The following is a 21,811-nucleotide window of genomic DNA, read 5'->3' as shown; positions in this document are numbered from 1 at the left end:
GCGGTTGTAGTCTTCCACGGAGTATACATATTTCTGCAAAAAAGAAATAAAAAGAAGTTCGTAAGCAGATTAAGCATCAACAAAAAAAAACAATCGGTCTTCGGTCAACCCATTGGTCAACCCGAAAAAAGTTATTGTTTCTCTTTATTGCGTTTGCCTTTAATGGCCAGTATCAACTACAAAGCAAAGTTACCGCTCATGTCTTTTGTTTTCTTTAATGTTGCTTGGTGACTAGTAATTAATTTATGTCTCAAAATCGTAGGAAAAAAACAACATACGAGCTTTAAAATTATGTGGACTAGAATTTGTTTATTTCACTTGGTAAGTACTAGAGTACTAAAACACGAGCAAAAATAAGGAATGAGCTGAGCATGATAATTTGGAAAAACTACATATTACTTAATTAAGCACATTGATTGAAGTCTTTTTCTTGGATTTCTTTTAGTCTTCCTTTGTTACATTAAGTTGATAACGCTGGTATTAAGTAGTCCAGTGAACAAATTATTTAATCTAGGGTCACTTTATTTTCCTATCTTCGCTTGGGATAGCTCTGTAGCACTGTAGTACTCTGTACTCTGTAGCGCTTGCAAGGTATTCACATAAAGTAGCTACGAGAGGAATGCGTAAGATGCGAGCACGGAATTTGTGCAAGGCAGTGTAAAGAGCTAGGTTACAAAGAGCCTTGCATCCTTGTACTTCCTTAGCTTTGGTAGTTAGGTCACACTTTGGAATACAAAGCATCGTAACACAGACCACACTTTCCCAAAGATTTTCTGCATTTGTTACAGCACTTACTCGTAAATGCAGCCCTAAAGATGTCGCACAATTATCAATCCGGAAAAGGATCGTAACCGTATCAACTCGAGGCGGTCAGTATTCTTTGTATGAAACTTCATAATGCAACGCACACGTCTTATCCGCACCGTAACGTAAACGCCACGGACTTCTTGGCGGGAATCTGAAGCATCATGTTAGCGGTTTTGTTTTATTTTCTCAAATTCGTGTTTGGGCGACTATTAATGTGTAATAATGGTGGATTATTAACCATTAAATGTTCGTGAACGTGCATGAGTGTGGGCGAGTGAAGCAAAACAGTGCATCGTGATTCTTCTGGTTCTCTCAAGTTGTCCATAGGAGGTCTCAGTAAAGCACCACAATTTTACTGAGACTCAAAGGGTGGGAAGGGGTATCATCTATCATCCTTCATTATATCATTACTTGATCTCATTTTGTAACTCGTACCTATCCGTATCACATAAATACTTGAAAATGGCACAAATCAAGTCGACCTCGACGTGTATTGCCAACATCATCAAAAAAGAAGAAGAAGAAATGTGATGACAGCTCGCGAAAGGCGATACGGTGTTGATCCCTTTCCGAGTTGATAAGTCTGCTTTGAGCTTTACCCTGATTTTTCCAGAAAAACAATTTCTATTCTTGTATTTACCTGCTTTTCTACAATATTGACGTTGGGGTCTTTTGAACAACAGTTTTTCAGTAAATTCATCTTGATTCTAGTATTGGGAGGTAATGAATGTGTTTTGGATATTTGACTGAATTTTATAGGCTGAGTTTGGAGTTCTTTCAACGAATAGGTAAACCTTATTTATAATTCGATTAGTGGAACAAACTAATGAATTAATGGCATTTTATTGTCAAACTTTTGATCTGAACTTTTATAAGTATTAATACAAGTTTTCGTACTTAACGGTTTCGTCATATTATTATCTAAGCACGAGTGAGTGTAAGGAACCTTTTTTGTGAAATTAATTCGTGTGAACAAAGGCAGATTTTTATTTCATTACTTTAGCAGTCAAACTTTATCAAAGGAACTTTTTGAAGGGCCTTAAAGGCGTTGTGTATACGTTACTTTTACAAACTAGTCTAACTTTAAGTTGTTACTTTACTAAAGTATTTGTTTTGTGAGAAATTACTCAATCGGTGTAACAAAATTGTAATGAGTTTCACTCGTAATATAACATTTCTAAGAACTGCCAAAGGCATATTATTATCTTAATTTAACATTAGAACTCATAAACAAAATTACGATGCGAGGAATTTCTAATAAAGCTCGACCTTTTTATTTGTTACTTTGTGAATTTTATAAAACAATGAAAAAGTAAGTATGGTATCTAATTGAAAATGTTACTAGGTATGCAAAATCACTTGAAACCTATGTTACAGTTAAGCTTTTACATTTACAAATACATTAGTTTTTATTTCATTCAAAAATACCCAGTAGTTATGATTTTATAGGCATTCAAAGTTCGCTTAAATATTGAGTCCCGCCGACGGTCACGTGACCCCGTGTGACGTACATTCACAGCGTCCGCTCACTAGAAAACGGATATAAACATACTTAAATATTTTTTTTTTGTAAATACAAACTTATTATACATATTAACACCCAGACCCATCACAGAAATTAAAATTGAACCAAACCCAAACTTGATGCGATTGTGTCGTTTTATTGCGAATTACCTTCCAGCTCCATCATTAGACCCCGATTACTATATAGAATTAAAATACTCATCAATACAAAACGAACGAGCCCAAACCAGGCCTCCGTCACTCGCCTATGCCGGCCGAGATAATTACCTACAGCGCGCGACAACTTCAAGTTGCAAATCAGTCAAGGCCGCCACGCGCCGTGACGCGCCTGTGAGCACACGCGTATTTCTATACACGCTCGGTCGATTATCGTCGCAATCAAGGTTTATTGTTCCAACAGCACTGTTATTCTTCTTTAATGGAAAATCGTAATATTTAGGAATAATAATTAACTGTAGTAATTTAAATAATTAAAAAAAACTACACTTTAAATAATTTTGAAATACTTATGACAAAAAACTGTAGCAAAAAAATTATTTAGCTAATAAAAACATTAACTTTACTTCACCGTGTCTATTTTCCGACACTACACCTTTTAAAACTGTGTGTCCAATTTCGAATTATCGCAACACTGAAGTTTATTAATAGGTACTTTAGAGATGGTACGATTATAAAAAAACCACTAGATTAAAGTTTACCAATCGTAAATACAATAAATGCTTCTTAAAATTAAGTTTTTATTTATTTTAATTTGCTTATTCAACCCTGACGCTTGAGCTGTGAGGTAGATCAATTCTGAACACAAAAAAATTGCGGTCTTGTGAGCGTAGTGTAAGGTGCGATTTCGAATGCACCATGTGCGTTGGATATTTTGCATTATTATTATTACCGTTAAAATGTCGGCATCTGATCCTACACAAAGGAGTGCAATTTCTGTTGCTACTATTATGTATTCTGTGCCCAAACTCGATGCATTTAAGTCGTTTTATTATAGAGTTCCTATGGCCACCTTCCAGCTCCATCATCAGATCAGCTCCATGTCATCATAATATTGCATGGTCATCCAAATCACATGTGTTTGCGAAATTTTAGCTTAATCGGTTGCCTGGAAGTGGGTCTTAACTTAATTCAGTTTGCAAGATTCCACCCATACAAATATGAGCCAGTCGTTGTAATATGACGTCACGCGCATAAAATGGCGGGCCGGCCGCCGCCCGCACTTTTAAAATTCAATATCTTGGAAACTAATTGACGTATCGAAATAATTCTTTCACGTGTATTTTTTATTTTTAACAGAGAATACAGAAAGCTAAAAAACAAAATTAGTGAACATTCTTCATTATGCCGTTTACTTCTACATTAAATTCCTCACGTTACTCAATTCAGAGGATAATTATTATAATGAATTTTACTGATTTCAAATAAGCTTTGTAAGCTAAAATGTACTAAATTCGCAATTTTTTGAGCCAATGTTATTGTGAGTGATTTTATGGTTTCTTTAATAAGGTTTTTAAGGTTGTCGTAACAGTTAAACTGATGGACAGATTGACTGACCTTTAAGGCTGATTCACACGTGTTAAGTTGTTAAGAATTTAGTAGCAAGTCGCAATTAGAGTTTACATGCAATTTGATCACTTAAAATTAAGTTAAATTTACATACATGTTCTACATAATACGTGTAAATCAGACTTTAGCGATTTTTACTTTAAATTTTGCAGGTATAATATGATTAAAGTAAAACCAGAATTACCGGCCGCGTCCGCCATGAATTTTCACCACAGACCATGATGGCGCGTAAACGATCCATTTCACTTTTTAAATCCTTGAGAAGTTGAGGCGATGGCGTAAAATTATTATGCCTCGGTTCCTACAAATTATTACAATCACGTTCCGAATCACTTTCCGCGATGGACTTTTCTTGTCGTCCGAAGCTATTTGCATCTTATTTTTTTTCACGAAGGTTGTTTTCTTTTTTTCCACATTGTTTTACAATTAAGGGCAATTAAAAAGGCTCCGAAAGTTGTTTTGAGTTTTTGCTTCGCTTTTATGGGGGAGCTTACGCTTAATGTGGAAATACAAATAGCTTTGAACAAAATAAGAAAAAGAGTTTTTTCTATTGGTTTTGGTACATACCTACCTAACTTCAAGTTTATTATAATACCGACTTTTACATCTTACAGCCTCTAGTCCTAAAATCTAAAAGATCAAATTTAAGTCAGACTGGTTTCAGCTTTCAGAAAAATCATTAAAATTGGTTCTGCGATTTAAGTGGGAAAATGTGACAAACGAACAGATTAAGTTACTCTCTAATAACATTTTTGCAATCTATAATCTAATCTTGGAGAAATATTACGTCTGTCTTGTTTTTGCTACCTTTATATTGCTTAGCTCGATCACAAAACTAATCATATAAAACCGAAAAGGATAATAAACATTATTGCAAAAATCTTTAATAAAATTTTATTCGATTCTGGCTAAATAGCCAGAATTTAACGCAGATTTTAACGAGGCTTTCCTTGCAAGCAAAGTATGGTAGGCACGTACTGGTTCACTCCAATCAAATTGAATTTTCATGTCGTCTTGACTGCTTTAAGCAGCTTAAAGCTTTATAACTATAATGCCTTTGCGTATAATATAATATACTACTAAATTAAAAAAAATTAAGTGTAATAAGTATAATATTCAAGTTTGCGAATTCCCGCCAAGGGAATTCGCAAACTTGAATATTTGAACCGCCATTTTTATTTCACACATTTTTTCACATTCTTCTGAAAATTGCGACTTCTTCGCGAGAAAATAAAGTTTAGATAAGGGAAATAAAAGCAGCTAATTGATGTTTAATCGAATATTAATTTTAAAATTGTGGAATTACCATGAAATGTCAAATGAAAACTGTAAAAGTCGAAAACCATTTTTAGTGTCAAATGAAATATCATAGGGTGAGTTTGCGTCAAACACATTCGATAGCGATGTTGGCGATGTCGACTGCGTAAAAAACCGACATTAAAATGTATGACGGATTGGACAGCGCCCCTAGCGGATAGGCGGAAACTTTCAAGAACTAAAATCTTCATTATCATAATTTTTAACGCGCTCGCTAGTAACGACGTTTGATGTAAACTCACACTAAGCCCTCATATTATCAAGTGGGTGCAGTCACAGGCAGAAACTAGTATTTTAATAATGAAGCCACAATTTATTAGGACAAATAAATAGTGCTTCAAATGACAAGATGCCGTTCGTCAGTATTTGTTCTTACAATAAGCATTTATATTTTGGAGTTGTCCAGTGTAGTATAACGACTTCCTTAATTGAGTTTTGAGGCGGAGGCCGCACACTCACGACCAAACACTTGGTAGGTACACGACTTATGTAGTATAATTTATTTAACCTAAATTGTTTTTTAAATAAGTATAAAGCTAGAAGTTTTGGATGAATGTCTGTTTTGGGTGAATAAACATCTGTTTTGAAGTTTAGTGAATATGTTTATATTTGAAGTAAAGTAATAATTTTGCTTTAATGGCTGTTCTCGCGCCAACTCAAGAAGGAATTAGTGGAAATAGTACAGCCATAATGTTTTATAATCGCTGCTGTAAGGAACAGTGCGACGTAAAAACATAAGTTTGTTAGAAAACGTGAATATTTTGTTTTCATTATTAAATGAAATTAATTTAATTTCCTTAAATGAAAACTTCCTTAACCATAGGTGTGTGCAACGTGAATGTGATTGTGAAGCGATAGAAGTAGGTTGGTATTTTTTAAAGTTAAGTAAACCTTGTCTAGACAACGAAGTGGGACCCGCTAATTCCTATCATGTTTAAAATTTACATTTTCTTAGCAAATAAGTTTCGTGACATGATTTACTAATTTCAAGGCCTAAGAAATTAAGAGTTTCTTAGTTATAAGTGATTGTAGGCATGGTCAGGAGTCTCGCGAAAAACTAATTCCGTCATTTCCCAAGTGGACCTTGAAATTCCTGTCCATCAATCAAAATTCGTGATCGAACATTTAGCCTGCAAATTGGCATAATTGAACCGAAAAAAATGGTGTCATTCGCCGCTTGGACGAATTCAATTTTAGACCCCCATCAGTGAAGGTCGTAAAGTTAGGTTATTAAGCTGCGTAATATCAAATCAATTAAGTGGAAAGTTTTTACATTAACTCTCATAAGTATTCATAATTTTAAAACATTATAGTTATAATTTGGAATAAATATAATTAAAAATCTCAACCATACGTGAATGTTTGATCATAAAGGTCCGACAATGAAATAAATCTTATTATCTTTTGATTACCTATATTCCAGGCGGTGTACCTACCTATGAACTCCGTCAAACCCAAGCAATCTGATAGAAGTGAGGCATACTTATTATCTTCGAAGTGAAACAATTAGCTATGAATATAAATGACTTTAAATTAAAGTGAAAGGTAAATACGTCACCAAAATATTTGCAAAATTGATGCAACAACCAGTTACTTTTCTAATGCGGGCTCCAGTTTTGGACCCCGTGTTCTAATGAACGCCATTTTTCCTCCTTTTCATTTTGTTCCGTAAATTGTGGTCATTAGTTCGCGAACCAGCGCCTTAATTTTTCAAATATCCTTGGTTTATTTTAAAACAAAATGGCTAAAGCCGGAAGTTAGTAAATGGGATTTTAGAACTTTGACACATTAACTTCTGGACCTTTTTTTAAATCGTCTATAGTTCCTGCCAATCACGAAGGCGAGTGAACTTTACTTGTGTGTGTACGTGTACATGCACATAACGATAGTGTAATGTCTATCAAAACTTTTGAAAAACGAACAGTAGTGAGCCACCACACATGTAAGCTCACTCGGCTTCGTAAATTGCAACAAGCATATTTGAACATGTTCAAAACTTCAAAAAAATACTTTAAGGCTTCTTCGTTTTGATGGAAATACATTGTAGGCTTCAAATAACTCGATAAAACTGACTGAAAATATGAAAAAGATGAAAAATGAGTCAGTTCCACTCGATCAAGCTACTAATGACGTGTCATGAAGGCAGGTACGTTAGGGTTAGTTCACACAATAGAATAGGTTGACCACAGATAACAAATAAATTGAAACCCTTGAAAAGGAGGCTGACAATAGTGACTGAGTTTCTTGCGCTGCTTCTTCTCAGCACTGGCCCATTTATTGTCCCGAAGCAGTGGTAGGGTTAATATTGGGACGTGTAAAAGTGCTTTTTAAAAGCCTATTTGTAAAAATAAATGAGTTTTATGAGTTCTTTGTTTGATGGACGATTCGCATTTATGAAACTTATATCGCGTCTGAGCACCTTTGTATAGGTTGGTTTGTATAGGCACTTATGTACTAGTGTGCATAAAGGCAGTTAGGCATTTAATCTACCTAATGCCAGAATTAGTTTGACAAAAATAATTTTATTACATTTAAGCGAGCAGGAATCTTTTGTAGATACATTTTAGAATTTAAGTTACTACCTACCTAAATACACACCTTTAGTACCATCTATAGCAAACCTGCCTAGAGCGCCACCTATCGGCATGTTATTAGACTAAATTTTAAAAATTATTTTGTCTATGGCAATGTAAGCTAAGTTCTTCTCTCTGGCCACCCGGCACAGTAATTGTAACAGCATCGTAATTTTATTTATAATCGTCAAGCAAGAGTGGAGTAAACTTGATTCACAGGTTTTCTGGACTTTTAATTCGGGCCCTTTCAAGATACATCCTATAGGAAAAAGGTTTTCAAATGTTCCCCCTGGACAAATTCAATCCAATTTATTTACCTACTTATAATAGTCCACGCAATTTGGTAATTCTGGAGAAAACGGGACATAACGACCCACCGGTGACCAGTTTTAAGTACGAAAGATCTTCAGCACTAATATTATAAAGAGGAAAGATTTGATTGTCAGTTTGTTTGTATCGAACAGGCTCCAAAATTACTGGACCCATTGAAAAATTATTTCACCATTAGAATCCTACATTATTTCTAACAAACATAGGCGGTACGAAGTTCGCTGAGTCAGTCAATCCAGCTAAAAATCGCAAGTGTGCGTCATCATCGCGTGCCATCCCATTGTCAATTAATATACCACCAAATAGAGAGGCGATTGTATTGGCTCCTTGTAGGGCTGCCTAACGGCCAATTACGCTGGCCTCGCAGCCCGCCCGAAATTATCCAGCGAACTACTCCTTGGCACGACACTTTGACACTTATTAAAAAGACAATTAAATGATATTTTTTTATGAGCTGCCAGAACGCGATTTCGATTTGTGCGACTTTGTACGGGCGAAAGTACATCAAGCTAAACTCAGTGGCGTCTTATTTCGTTGGAATACAAGCTATTTAAAACAAAAATGTATAGTCTGATAATTATAATGTCGATTGTACTTGAGAATTGAAACTTAATTTGATGCTTTGACGTTAGTACGTTACACGTGCATGCCTAGGGTTGGATTTTTCAATCGTCAAATAATAGCTTTTAAACTAAGTAAACAACTCATGCTTTATACAACTTTCTATCCAACAAACTTATTCTGGCAATAGTCTAAAATAAAAGTTTGCAGCCATCGCGGCGTTGCTCGGTTGAAATCAAAATTACATATTTACAATTTAGTTGCTTGTATAATGTAAAACTGAAGGCTTCATAAAATTGCTAATATTAAATTAAATAACAAGAAATCGTATCGATATTCTGCAGACCTTTACAAACGTCAAACCATGTAACAAAGTTTTAATTTCCGAACGTACGTATTTTCCCTTGTGGGAAAAGTTTGATAAAACGACAAAAGAAAAGTAACAATAAACTTCACACGTGCCATTGGCAGAATTACGTTTCCCAATACCCAAGTCTTTGCCATAAAGAAGAAAAAAAAAAAGTTTAATAAGTTTTTTATCTGTACCAAAACCTCTAAATACGACTAAATGAAATTCTTGGCCAGACCGGGTACCTACTATAAGCTTACATTAAACGGAGTTAAATTAACCTACTAACTTGTTGCTACAAAACTTTTCTTACAGTAAAAATAATGAGGTGTTTACCCAAGCAAGAAAAATAATAATTTTACCAATTTACATTCAAAATTACTTGTTTTTCTTCCATGAATGATAGTAACTTTCAAGGATACGTATTTGCGTAGCCGTTTTGTAGAAGAGCGAGTGTTTGTTATTCTTGTTCCTCTCTTGCAACAAATACACCCTTAATTCTTGATGCCGCAGAAATAGTATATTGTCGTGATTTTTATTCCTGTGAGATTATGGAGGCGGACGTGTTCATAAAAAGTAATAACTTCTATTATATTATGAGAAGGCGTTAGGAATATAAAGCAAACAGCTTTCTTTACAATTCAAGAAAACTAACTCCATCGCCGTATGCCTAGAAAAATTGCGATTTATTCAGCTTTTGTTAAAATAAAAAATCAACATAAACGTGTGGTAAATTGAAAAAAAAAACCTGTTACTTACAAAAGTCCTCGGCCTAAACAAAAATGAAAATCCTTGGACAACAGTCCTTTGCTCTATCTTTTAGATTTCAATTTTCTCAAAAGTCAACAGGATGGATATAGTTTTCTCATTCTTTCAATGTGTAAAAGTTCTCTTTAAGAGCCTAAGTAATTACTTCCTGAAATTAAATGAGTTTACAGATTTTCTTTATATAGGGATAGTAATTGACGATGGACTTAAATTAAAGTCTAACTTAAGTGACCTGTTACATTATGAATTTAATCATTGAGGGCAATGACACACGTCTTTTCATCGTCACGAATGATTCACCTCATTGAAATTATTTCGATTCGATATCCCTGTTTGGACATTCTAAAAATAAATTAGTTTATTAATAAACTCTTGCTTTCCTGTTAAAATTATTTATAAATCGATATTTTAATGACCCTTTTCCGGGTGTCTCTCATTTTAGGCCAACTGATTGTTGTCAATATAAAATAGGTCTATGACTTTTCAAAATTGTATGCTTTATTACAAGTAATTTGGATAATCTTGAGCCCATAAATAACTATTTATACTAGCTTCAAACTACTTTCACCAAGGAAAATTTTGTGAGGAAATCACAGAATTCGAATCAAATTGACGATTGATGAACTGCATGGTGATTCCCCTTTTGGTAATCAAGCTTACAGTTACTGCCTCGCGGTATCCTCATTTAGTACGAGGAAAGCAACCAGTCGTGTAACCGACAAAGAAGAATAACCTCTATTGTACGAACTCTCGTAATTTGGACAGCGTATGTTCTATGAACAGTCGCGATCACGTTACGTAATAAGGCCATGATTCGCGCCTGCGGATACAACTGATCCAGAGATATGTAGCGAGCCCAATTCGAGTCAGTTGAACGCTCGCCACGCGCAGAGCCTGTCTGCTCCCACCCTAATAATGTTCGACAAACAAAACGCAAACGCGCGAATTTCGAATTCGGAATAACTTTGCATTCGTTTGTTTTTGTTTTTTTATTGCAGTGTATTGCGGTTTGGATTTTAATTTTTTAGTCAGTTTAACTAGTGGACCATGTGGTCGTTTTAGTGATTTGCCTGTGTTTGTGTAGTTAAAAAAGTTTTTTTGTTTGAAAACTATTGAAGCAAGTTCATACCAAGGCAGCAACAAAAAGGTAAGTTTACAAAAACTTTTTTAACACCTTCGCTGCCAGCCTAAAAATGGCACTGTTCCGTTCGGGCCATGGGGGACAATGATGGGCGACACTTTAACTTTCCGTTCGGGCCGCGTCGGACAATGATGACCGCGAGTCAGACCTATGTTTAAACCTCTGTAATGAGCCGATGGACAGCATTTCTTCAATAATTCTCATATAAGCTGACCCGCGCGGCTCCCAAGATTAGTGTACGTCACTTGGTTCTCAGGTAAAGCTCGGACTTAGAAAAAAAAAATGTGGATAACGGTAGCGCAATGAAACATGGTAATTATACAATGCATTTTTGCAAATTTATCAACTTTTTAGCAAGATAATAACAGTTTATTAATTAAAACATATCGTTTACTTATTTTATATAATTTATAATATGCAGGACAATAAAAAAAAAACACTTTCATTGTTGAACAACCACTTTGTATGAAGGGTTGGTACAGGTACTAAGTTCTTTGTACAGCTACAAAACTTATGCCATTTAAAACCTTATTAGTGGCATAAATTATTGTACTTATTAGATGCTTACACCTAGCAGGATTGTCGAGAAAAATAGATTTGTTTATTGTATGAAAAAAACATTTTTTCTCTTATCGATACTCTATTCTAGAACTTTTTTTATTATTCATGTAGGTCAAATTATTGGCATGTTAAATCAGCTATGTCATTATAATTATTTTTAATTTTAAGTATATTTTTAAATATTATTTGTAGATATACTGATAATTCAATATTGTTTTGAAAAAAGAACCGATCGAAAGTGACACTACAGTGATGAATGAAAAATTCAAAATACAGTCAAACAATTTCTAAAACGTCAAGTCGCAAAAATTGGATTAATAACCCAGTTGTTAGTAGCACCTTTCTGTAAATTTCATAATTATATGGCTGTGCAACCAGGCAAAAATGGGAACTAATAGTTCAGTATTGATAGTAGCGCCTTCCTGACAATGCCATAGCTGGGACGGCTCAGTTTTGGACAACTTTTATACGAATTATTGATAAATTCAATTTTTTAAATAAAATTTAAACCTTTTTTAATTCAAACAATTTGAAAAAAATCACTTTTAGCGTTCCTTTTACGGTATCATCGATTTATTTATTATTATTTTTAATCACTATTTAAGACTTATCCTGCTAGTTTCGTTTCTCATTTTATACCTTATAATATTCCTATTTATGCGTAATATAATATATCAAAAACCTACCAATGTATAACTCTTTATTTTTTTGGTTGTTCTCCTTTTTTTTTTGGATGCGAGCGGGGATGGTCGACAACATGACCGCGCGGCCCTACGGAACGGATTTTCGAATTTTCGCTCGCTGGGGCCATGGGGGTCAATGATGTCCGACTCTTAATAATTCGATGTAAAGACTCAAAAACAACTATATGTTAATAAAATCCTTAATTTATGTTTATAATGTAACGATTTAACAAAAAAAAACATTCGACGAAAATTGAAATTTTTACTTGGCCTGGTAGGAAAGTGCAGTGTCGGACAACATTGACCGCGTTGGCGTTCAATGTGTTAAGAACTTTGGATTGTTTAAGTTTGGTTTGTACTCGTAATTATAGTAAGTAAGCGTACAGTCTTAATAATCGTTGTGGTAAGTAATGGTTTATAATATTTTTTTTATTTAGGAGAATAAAAAATAAAAATCTTTACCTATTGTAATATTAGGTAGGTTAATTAAATTAGACAAAGTCTAATGTTAAGCTATTTTTTATTTATGTTTTCTACCAGCAGGCTCACATAAAACTTTACGAAGTTATCCTAGATTACTTAACTACTTAATTGTAGACAATAATTCTAGATATTGTTATAAGATATTTAACCAGCAATTTATAAATGCAAAAATATTTTGCATTAACAAAGGATACCTAGTGCCAGGGTCTGGACCAAGTGCTGCCCAGAATCAACCCATAGTGCATTTTGTTCCTCAGGCCTATACTAATGTGTATACTGAAGCGCACTGAAATCTATCCCTGGAGTTAAGAGAAAAAAAGTGTTTTGTTTTGAATTATTTACATACAAAATATCATCGATGTATACGTACTACGCATAAGATTTCGCGATTGTGGCATTAAATAACACTCGCTATGTGGAACTTAACCATACTGCATCCGTACACGTTGCTTTAGTGCGATTTAGACATTCTTTATAAACGATCTAGCGCTGTTTTAATTGTTTGGTAAGTTGACAGAAATTCATTATTTCCAAAATGTTTTAGTTCTCTATCCTTGCATAAAATCAATTTATTGGTGTATTACAATCGATTATTGAAGTTATTGTAAGCTAAAACTTCTTGCTCCATTTTGGAAATAATTAATTTCTGTCAACTAACCAAACTACTGCAACAGCGCTTGATCGCTTATAAAGAATGTCGATGTCGTACTAAAGTAATGTGTACGGATGCAGTATGGTTAAGTTCAACATAGCGATTGTTATTTAGTGCCAAAATCGCGAAATCTTATGCGTAGTACGTATACATCGATGATATTTTGTATGTAAATAATTCAAAACAAAACTCTTTTTTTCTCTTAACTCCAGGGATAGATTTCAGTGCGCTCCGGTTTACAAATTAGTATTGACCTGAGGAACAAAATGCACTATGGTTTCATTCTGGGCAGCACTTGGTCCAACTTCCATACATGGATTGGCACTGTCCTTTTCGAACTTCTTTTTAACTGTCAGATTTTGTGTGGTGTGGAGAAAGAAATATTTTCCTATCTATCTATGATAAACATAGCAATATTAATATCCAGCTAAACTTTCAGTGACCCTCAACTCCAGGCACAAACATAAGCCAGTGCCCACTTACTCCGATAGTTATCGGCCCTAAGTCCCCAAAGTATTTAACCGCCTCTGGTCTGGTCTAGTATCAGACCACCTGCTTTAGACCCTATGAGGTCCCTGGTTCGATTCCCAGTAGGGCAGATTTTTCCGTTTGGCTTGGTTGGTAGCTCTTGTTCTAAGTCCAACTTTCTAGCTACGACCATTTTCTAAGTCTGTCGCCCATAACAACAATGTTAACAGCTGTTGTTTTCCGGCAGTTGGAGGTAAGATACACAGATCCTCTGTGGTTGAGGATTCCGGGTGACATCTTCGATCACTTTTCATCTGGTGAGATGAAGGTCAAGAGCTTCCTCGTTATGGATAAAAAAATCCGGGATAATAACAATCCAAATACTAAATTATTTCCTTAATATTAATATCCAGCAGAACTTTAGTAGGTAACTCTCAACTTCAGGCACATAATGCTACTTCGATAGTTATCGAATAAGATCCCTTAAGCGTTCCCCAAAGCTCTCTGAGCGAGAGCCGTATACAATAAGATTCGTGACGGACCCAAGTACAGTCCACAACAACTTTTTGGTTGCGAAATAGTACTTTAACACTAAAGGGTGTTAGCACGCTGTACAAGGCCATAGCTTGAGGTAATAGTACAAGAATAACTTCTTTAATACGTGTATGTGAGTGGACTAATACTTTAAACTCTTGAACATGAAGTTTATTGCCCAGGAAATAAAGATCATTTTTGTGATTTTAATTAATTACATGATGGCTAATTTTCGGAAATGTTTAATACAGTTTTAGTTTCTTAAGAAATAAAGGAATGTTTTCTTTCAGTAAAATTTTCTATCTACAGTATTAAGAGTACTTTCCCTTCAGGTAGCATTTTCATAACAAAATTTCACCCTGTATATTATGTTGTACTCGTCTATTCATCACCGGTTATGACGTTGATGACGTTTATACAGCCACAGATTATGGTCTGGTTTTATACAGATTAAAAACATTTCCACGTCTTATAAGCGATGCGATAATAAGACGTGGAAATGTTTGAAACGCCAAAGAAATCGCACCGAGGCCATGATCACACTGAGTTAAACCATCAAACAGTCTTGTTCCAGTATTTTTAGGTTAGGAATCAGTTAGTTACAAGCTTTGTTTATTTATTGGGAATTTATTATTATGTAATTGCATCGAAATTTGGATGAGGATTAGAATTAGAAGCTATATTAATTGCATTTTTGTGATGATCATGTATGCTTTGCAAAATCTGTCAGTAATCAATTAATTAAGGAATTATAAAATATATGAGCAGCGTAGGAACGGTCGCTGTGGAAATCCTTGGGGGAGGCCTTTATACAGCAGTGGACCTCATTTGGCTGAAAAGAACGAACGAAAATAAATACTAAACAATTTCTTTAAATGGCAAATAAAAGACCCACGTTTGGTTAAAGCAAATATTGATTTTGGATTGTCCATTTTTGCGGGAAGAGCTGAGTTGCATTTTAAAACGGGCACAGTCCGACTAAAGCCGGTGGGTGGTGGGCGGTGGGGTGATGATTAAATTATGCGAAATTCCCCACTTTTGCAGTTTTCAACTCTAGCTGATGTTAATTATACCACAGAATAATAATAAGTACTACATTATACGCAATTAGTAGCTTCATCTGCGATATTGATGCTTGATGAAGGTTTATGCGTATTAATTCCGTTCGATGAAATATTTCATTTTCTACACTAATATTGTAAAGAGGAAAGATTTGGTTGTTTGTATATCTGTTACCATTAGAATCCTACATTATTTCTGATGAACATAGGCGGTACCTACGAAATTCGCCAGGTCACCTTTAATGATATAATAATAATGATAATATAAATACAAACCATATAAAAAACAATGACAATAGGCAAAATAAAATTAGTCCAGAATTGGGAAAACAAGCGACAATCGAATAAATGAGTGATAATCGAGAAAGAAGAGAGGAGATAAGGAAAACATGTTGTATTAGGGAAGGAAATGAGGACGTGAGTGTGTTAGGGAAACAATTGACCATCGGAAAGAAGTATTTGGATTAGGAAATGATTTTCATTTATTTTTTTACGTTTAGTCCGGTTAACCCCTCGTATTAAGAAATATTATTATGCTCCTGTAACAAGTGGGTATACGAGGTCAAGCTAAAATATGTTCGTGTAACGAGGGGTTCTACCACCACCATAGTCCAGCGGTAGCGGGGTTCCAACTAGCGTTCCTTGGATCTCGAGTCGGCCAGTCCGACGCCCTCAACGTTCGGCTATTGTCGCTTAAACATTATTATTTTTTTAACCACAACGAGGTACTTACCTACTTAGCATTTTGACATTCATCTTACCTGATGGAAAGTAATGTTCAGGCGAAAAATTGGAAGCGAGAGCTCGCCTTCTTTCTTTTTATCTTGAAAGACACTGATTTTCACATGTGCTTTATTAGCACAGCCAAACCCTTTTCTGTAGATTCATCATAATTTTCTCTTATTTTCGCTGTCGTAACACACCATACTTGAATAAAATAAATAAGAAAATTTTATTTCGCGCTGTATTAGCTGATGCACGATGGCGAGGACAAATTGCAGACGTTACTCACAAAATAAAGAATACAAATGCTCATCCCAGTGTCTCTTCTTCAAACTGCGGTGGATATGTATGAGATAGGGCAGAGTCCTGTGAGACCCTTTTAGAATAATATTCGTAATTTGTTATTTTTGAGGCTTAAGCTAAGGCCACAGTTAGTCCTAGATTTAAGATGAATGCTGCTGGGATTTCGTTACGCTAACTATAAAATATATGCCAAAGAAAACTACATTTTGAGTAAGGTTTACGGCATCTCAAACTAAATAGTAACGTCACATTCTTTCATCTTATACTTATTATCATCATCATTTCAGCCACAGGACGTCCACTGCTGAACATAGGCATCCCCCAATAATTTTCATATCGCGCTCGGCCTCATTTTATACCATCCTAGACTGCATCCCATTTAACATCACGGTGTGATTACAGTCAAATACTTGCTTTGTTTTGCATAAAAAACTGTTGTGATAGGTGCAATAAATGCCTGATTTTTTACCGACTCTACACTACCTGAAGTTTGTAAAAATGTACTAAATATAAAGGAGCTAAGTAGGTATGAAGGGGAGGAGGAAAAGGGAAGCACAAAAGATCCCAAGGGTCTAAGTGCATTGCGGAAAAGCATGGTCAAATAAAGATAAGATACGGAAAAAAAAACTGTAACATTTGTTTGGTCTAACAGTTCGCTCTTTCGTATCGGCTTATAAACCCATTTACTTAACACCCTGTTTATTAAATCCTAATCCAAATCTGTCCGTCAAGTGTCAAATTTCAAAAGTTTTTGCTCAAAACATCTCCGGTTTATTGCGGTTTTCGATGTTATTACAATAATTTTCACATTGTTTATAAGACTATTTAAACAATAAATACATACCTATTAAAGTGTAAACGCATGGAAAATTGTGGATATTTAATCTAAAACTGAATTAATGACTGTTGCAATCCGGATTTGGACAAGGATTGAATATGGGAAACGAGCGTTAGCATTTCTAGTTTCTTAAATAATGTCATAATTGTGTTTGAGAAACTAGAAATGCCAATACTCGTATACCTACTATATTACAATTACAATAATTATAATACTAATTAAAAAAGACTCCCATTCACAAAAATGTTTACGTTCGTTTGTTTTGGTTCGTCAAATCTTTTTTCGGCGCGAGTGCCGCAGATTTTCTTTGAAATCTATTTTCAGTGATCGAGTTTGACGGCTCGTTGAGTTTTGTGTACTAAAATTAATAGGCACTCTTTAATAATATGAGATATGGGACATTTTTCGTATAAAAAGTAGTTAATAAAACAGAAATAGTTTTACACGTAGTACTAGGTAATCTATTTATTATTTGTGGCAATTTATTGCATTATGCGCATGACTATCAATTCGTTGCCGATTTTTTTAAACATTAATAGGGTTTGTAATTCCAGCAATTCAATAACTAACTACTTATTCCTATACCAACAAACCAAAATCGAATTGGTTTGTTTAATACTTCTTACGATTATGAAATGTATCTTAAAGCTTAATATTGTCTCAAATCTCACAGAACACAGAAATGTAAACTTTCATTTATGGTTCCTTAGAGAAACGCAAAAAAATTGTACTGACAAAATAGTTCTTTTGCAATTACACATGTAAAAAGTTATCATACATACCTACTTAATTATTTGGAAAAACTATTGATTGAACCCACAAATGAAACCTATTATGGTTAGGTTGGTATAAATTGCGTGCACTACACCACACGCTATTGCACTTTAACCACGACCAGCGGCCAGCCTAATAGACAATCTGCACTGTAACCATATATCCACTGCTGACATTTACCGCTCCATCGGTTTTCCATTGATTAGTAATCTGGAACGCAGTGGTTCACTCGATTGAGTAGTGCGTTGGATTCTGTGTCATATGATTTCAAATTACTACCAACATTCCTAGAAAAGTAAACAATTGTTAACTTTCATATCATTTTACTCTTTCTTTCAAATATTTTCATCTAAACGCAGATTTATCTAAATATTCCCACATTAAATCCTTTTTGCGTTAAATAAATATTGTAGATAGTTTTCTTGGAGACCAGAGTTTGCTGGAAATTCCGACCAAGACATTTTTATATCGCTGTATCGCCCGACAGCTACATATACCGACATGAGCAGCCAATACACTATAAATTACTAGCTAGAGCACACATCTGCTTAAGTCCGGACGCCGAGCAGATAGAATTTTGTACAACGACCCCAAGCATCATCACCCATCTTTATCACTCGTCTTGCAAAAAACGTTTTCAAAGAACTCTAATAAACGGTACTTAAGGGACCGACCGACGATTTTTGACGTTATAGCGAGTGGTCGTTAAATGGAGTAAGACGGTAGAATACAAAGTAAAATAAAAAAAGTCGTTTTAAGGAGTTTGTCGTTAAATCGAGTAATGTTATAACGAGTTTACACTGTATTAGTATTGATAGAGACGAGGGTGATAAATGACCTGGCTGTTCTAATAAACTATGGCACTAATATCGCCAGGCCATAAATACAGCAAAAGATTTCGCATCGAATATTCCTCGCTTTAAGAAGGAGCGGTAACGACTTTTCATTCAATTTATAGTGCAATTTGTTCTAATTTGCTTGTTTTCTTAATTTGATTGTCAAATTGTACCTTTTTGGTTTAGTGCTTTTTACATACCTACTTAAGTAGGTGCTTATGAACAGTATGGTATGGATATGGATGTATGGAAGTCTGACTGTAACTTTATCTTTACACTGAATTTTGATAGGACAGACCTACAAAAGAATATCTATATTTCGCGTTTGGTATGGATATAGTTTGAGACCCTGGGGAAAAATATTCTTCTTCTTCGGTCCCTCACTGATAAGGATCGCGACCACAGATAGTGTTCCTCCACAGACTGCGGTCATAAGCTGTGTGGACCGCACGATGCAAAATCCCGCCCACCGTCTTCCTCACCGCGTCCGACCATCTTGTCGGTGCCCTGCCAAGTGCCAACCCTGTCTACCCTGTCGGAAAAATATTGGATAATTATTATCCCAGTTTTTCAAACGGATACATGTGTGCGTGCGATAAAGCGTTCTATGTTAAATCAAAGCACACACGAGTGAAGTCACGGGTCTAAAATAAATATTTGTAACCCATCATGAAAAATTCGCAAAATAAGGATCGGAAACCACCAGATTTTTTTCAAAAGTGTAGTTAATCTGTGAAAAAATGAAACAAAGGCATTCAATATATAAATTTTTAACACGTCCCATTTTGTATTAAGGCTGAATCTTCACGAGCGTACTCAGCGCATAAAAGCCTTATTCTGTAGCTTTTGTACTGTAAATAAAAATTCTCGTTCCGTTGCCGATGTTGCCATAGGCATTCCAGAACCAATGTGGAACGTACTAACAATGCTCATATACGAGGTAATCAAAACAAATAAAAATACATCACATTCCGCAAGGTACCTTGGATAATTTTATTTCAGGACTACTTTACTCATTGTATGTATTTCTTAAATTTTGTTTTATGGCTATTAAAAAGTCAAACGTTTGTGCCAATATCAAGTTAAAATTAGTATACTTGAACAAAAGAACATTGTTATTTAGTTCTATTGTTTTTCCATGGCTTCCATACAGAATTATTTTTTCATAGCAATTTTTTTTGCTTCTTTCTTTCAATAAAACCTAATTAAATTAATAGGGCTGAAAACGTGTTCTTTTGCACAGTTAGTTCAACAATTTAGTTCAGGCCGTGACGACAGATGAGGCAACTTTTAATGGTGTGGTTGAGGGACCTTGCTCCTGACAAGGGCTTTCCAAAAAAGTTCTTTTAGTTGGTGAAATACAAATATACTTACTAAATTGGGTGTGTTCCTATCCAATTTATGAAAAAGACAAGTCAGGAGAACTGTAACTTTATGAAAAATTAACATCAAATCATGAAAAAATATGATAATTCATATTATTAACGACATTTTATTGCATTATTATTAATTATTATAGCTTTTATTGCGTCAGAGCTGCTTATTATAAACCAACTTATGACGTCACGCCCAATTACTATTTGAAAGGCAGGAAGATTGAAAATTTCTTAAATTATTTTATGAGGATTAATATAATATTATTATAATAATTAAGTTACTTAACTTCAGATTAAAAACTAGCCTTAAGCTTCTTATAGCAGGCACCATTTAACTTAAATTCCGGGATTAATTCACTAATAAACCAACAGAAGTTTTCAACGAACTGAGAAGAAATTTTCCGCATTAACAACTTGAAAATATTATCTGGATTTGTCCTTGGTAAAACCTCTTAATCTTAACTTTGCGATAAAACTTGTTAAAGAATCAAAGAAGTTGGATTGGTGAACAATTTGGTGGAAAAAAAGAGAGATTATTTTTTAAATCGCTAGGAATAAGCAAAGACATAAGAGTGTACACAGCCTATATTGTGTATCATTGATATCACATCACCAGTACCATCGTCAAGCATTTGTTTTTTAAAAAGCTAATTCGGTGACTGAAGAAAAAATTACATAGAAAAAAATAAAAAAGTAGAATTTGTCACTGGCACGAAGAGCGGCGTAAAAAATATATAAAAAAACTAAACTAAAATGGGCTTCTACTTCACGTTTGTTTTTTGTTTCCTAGGCAATTAGGGCAAAACTTTTGGCTACGTTTAATAAAATGTTTCAAAGTCGTCTCCAGTCTAGGTCGTTCGACACTTTCGTAATATTGACGGCTAGTTTAATAGTGATTCATCACAGACTTGCTGGTTACGAAATATTGGATATTTTTGTTTCTTTTTCGGAGAAAATAAATACCTCAACGTCTACGTTTCTAATAATTAAAAACAAAAAAATACTGAAGTTCAAACAAACAAAACTAATTAATAAGTTAACATGAAAACACAGTAATAACCTGTGTTAATGTAAAATGGCTTTATAACATTACCATTCTTTAAAGTTACTTAAATTCTAAATTCTTCGTAATAAAAACACTGTTACCGCATTTTTGGTGAAGAAGATAAATGACAAAGGCGATTGTCTGCCGTGTGAAATGCAGACTCAGGCACTTTTTGCTCTCCGCTGAAGTTTCACTTTGATATCTTGTCCAAGTCGCGATTAGGGTTACCGACTTTTAACGTCCTTTTTAGCAGCCCAGAATCCAGTGTGCTTACCATGAGTTTACGTTAGGTGTGCTCGTTAGCGACTGCGTAAAAAAATTACATTAAATGTATGACATATTGTGCAGCGCCCCTAGCTGCTACTTTCAAGCAATAAAATCTTCATAGATTTTTTGACGTACGAGTACTCGCTAGCGAGCACACCTAACGTTAACTCATGGTAAGCACACAGATATAAAACCTGTTTAGTATTAAGGCAAAATGGCGACGTGCGCCTGAAGTGGAAGCACTGAAACTTTATTTTTCCACTGTAGTTGG

At 34.7% G+C, this 21,811-nt stretch overlaps 1 protein-coding gene across 1 annotated transcript in view; it reads left to right on the top strand.

Moving 5' to 3' along the window:
• The first annotated feature begins 10,856 nt into the window (after positions 1-10,856).
• The window catches only part of LOC135083749 (soluble guanylate cyclase 88E), a 179,317-nt gene continuing 168,362 nt past the window's right edge, over positions 10,857-21,811 (top strand). Inside the window, exon 1 of the mRNA XM_063978489.1 lies at positions 10,857-10,942. The gene's annotated coding sequence lies outside the window, so the exon portion shown is untranslated. The remainder of the gene's footprint in view (positions 10,943-21,811) is intronic.

The sequence above is a fragment of the Ostrinia nubilalis genome, chromosome 24 (genome assembly GCF_963855985.1).
Source record: "Ostrinia nubilalis chromosome 24, ilOstNubi1.1, whole genome shotgun sequence".
Lineage (NCBI taxonomy): Eukaryota > Metazoa > Arthropoda > Insecta > Lepidoptera > Crambidae > Ostrinia > Ostrinia nubilalis.
Note: the sequence above shows the minus strand (reverse complement) of the source record. Positions and strands in the feature narration are given on the sequence as shown.